We start from the raw sequence: 2,868 nt of genomic DNA on the forward strand, positions 1-2,868 counted from the left end.
AAATGTTTCTCACCAAGAAAATCCAAATCTCAAATTACATCGGTGTACTTTTCCAAACATGCGGGGAAGAAATAACACTGATCTTACACAAACCATTCTAGGGGTCAGAAAAGGAAGGACCATGTCCCAACTCATTTTGTGAAGCTAGTATAAGATCGATATCAAAATCTCACACAGACACTTAAAGACTGGAGAATAGTAACAGGCCAATTTCCTTGATGAATACATATGGGAAAATACTGGCAAATTGAATCCAGTGGTACATAAACATAATAATATGTCAGAACCACAGAGGGTTTATCCTAAGAATGCAAGATCAACCAATGTAATGCAAATTCTTTTTTTCCCCAAATTTTATTTATATTTATTTTTGTGGGGTACAGTGTGTCATTTCAGTACATGCATGTCCTGCACAATGAGACAGCATAGTTCTGTCCCTGTTAGTCCACCCCTTTCTCCCCCCACCCACTCCTCCCAGCCTCTGGTAACCATTATTCTATTCTCTACTTTTTAAAAAACACACACAAACATTAGTATCCTCATTGCCAAAAGAACTCTTAAAAATGAATTTAAAATATCTAAGCAGAAGTTTGGTGAAGGACATGAGCAGATAAGTCACACACCCAAAGAAACACACGTGGTTAACAAGTATCTTCTAGAATCTCGTGGCGGGTGGGAGCAGGGCTGTCCTGGCCCCTGTCACAGGATCCCGGGCATCGGTCCAGCTCTGTTGCTGGCCTGGATGTGTGGTGGCAGGGGCGGGGCTAGGCCCCATGCCCCGTCTCCCCTCAAATTCTAATATGTAAAAGAGATACATTATGAGGTCATCTCAATAAGTGCAGGATTTAATAAAACCCAACAATACACATTCATGAAAAACTCTGAGCAGTTTGGAATAGATGCGTTTGATCTTCCTGACACTGACGAGAGTTTCTCATAGAGTCGGCCTGAAGAAAAGCATGCAGTGGACATCATGAGAGCAGCAAGAGGACAAGGCTTCCCATGATCACTGTTTATTTCCATTTAACCTAATAGTGTAGTTTGTAGAAAATTTGGGGGGCAAAGAAATAAATAAAAATATAAGGAAGAAAGAAATCAAATTTCCATTATTTACAGATACCATGACTAGTACCTAGAAAAGCCAAATTAATTGAGCCATAAACTCTTCTAATTAAGAAGGTAAATTTAGCAAAGTCACCAATTGTATTTTTATCTTATAACAAAAACTGGAAAACGAACATTGAAAACCTACTGTTTACAACAGCATTAAGAATATCTGACACCTAAGAATGAATGCAACAGGAGATCTATAGGACCTCTACAAAAGAGTTTTTTTCATGTTTCATTTATTTATTTTTATTATTATTGGTTTTTAGTTTATATATACATATTTTAATTTATCAATATACAATGTAGTTGACTTTTGCGTCCCTTTACCAATCCCTCCTTTCCTGCCTCCCTCTCCCCACTCTCCCATCAACATCATATCTGTTCACTTGTCTTAACAAGTTCCAGGAATGCAAAATAGTTTTGAAAGAAGCAAACAAAGACATCAATAATAGGGAAATAGTGCTATGTTCATAGACTGGAAGACTATTGACATTTTATATCAATTTTGAAAATAGTACATAATCAGCACAAAATGTGATCAAAATCCAAGTTTTTTTTATGAATTGGTAAAATTGCAACAATCATGAAGAGGAACAAAACTGTAGGATTTGCTCCACCGGGTGCCATGGCCCACACCCACAGTGGATAATATCAGCTGGGTTTAGCACCAGGATGGATTTATTTACTGTTGTGATACGCTGGAGAGTCCAGAAAGAGTCCCAGACCTATACAATCACCTGAACAGTGGCAAAGGGAAAAGTTCGCGGTGCAGGAAAATGGTGATCTTTTCAATAATGTGCTGGAACAATTGAATATTCATATTTTTAAAAATGTTTTTAAACCCTTACCTCACACCACATAAAAAATCAGTTCCAGATGGATGGCAGAGCTAAATGTGAATGGCCAAGCCCCCGCAAAAAAACTTTAGAAAGAAAAACATAGGAGAACATTGTGACTTTAGTGTAGGTGAATATTTCTCGAATAGACAACACAAAAACACTGACCACTAAAAAAGTGATAAATTGGACTATATCAAAATTAAAAATTCCTGCTTATCAAAAGACATCAAGAGAGTGAAGAGGCAATCAGAACAGAAGATGCTATTGTAACATATATCCCACAAAGGACTTGTATCAAGAGTGTATTAAAACTCCTACAAACCATTAAGAGAAAAACAAGTAACCCAATGGGAAAATGGGCAGAAATTTAAGTAGATATCTCAGAAAACGGGTTATCCAAATATCCAACTAGTATATTTAAAAATGCCCAGTGCAGATCAGTAAGTAGAGAAATGCAAATTAGAACCAATATTAGATGGCATTATATTCACCAGAGTAATTAAAATGAAAGATGGAAACTACCAAGTTTTGACAAGGCTTGGCAACAACTGGAATTCTTGTACATTGCTGGTTGGCATGTAGATCAGTACAAAACATTGGGAAAATGTTTGACAAAATGCATTAACACTGGATCAGCATCTATACTTGTATATATAGACCGAACAGACATGGGTAAATATTTTTTACCAAAATACATGAACAAGAAAAATCACAGAAGCACTGTTTGTAATAACCCCAAACTAGAAATTAAAATGCCCACCAACAGTACAAAGGGTAAATAGTTTGTGGAACACTCACCGATGGATGCTTTGTGTCAGTGAAACAGATGCACCACAACCACACATAACAACTTGAACAATCTCACAAGCAAAATATTAAATGAAAGCACCAGACATGAAAAAATACATGTTGAATGATT

This window comes from Galeopterus variegatus, unplaced genomic scaffold (genome assembly GCF_000696425.1).
Source record: "Galeopterus variegatus unplaced genomic scaffold, G_variegatus-3.0.2 Scaffold62, whole genome shotgun sequence".
NCBI classification, from domain to species: domain Eukaryota; kingdom Metazoa; phylum Chordata; class Mammalia; order Dermoptera; family Cynocephalidae; genus Galeopterus; species Galeopterus variegatus.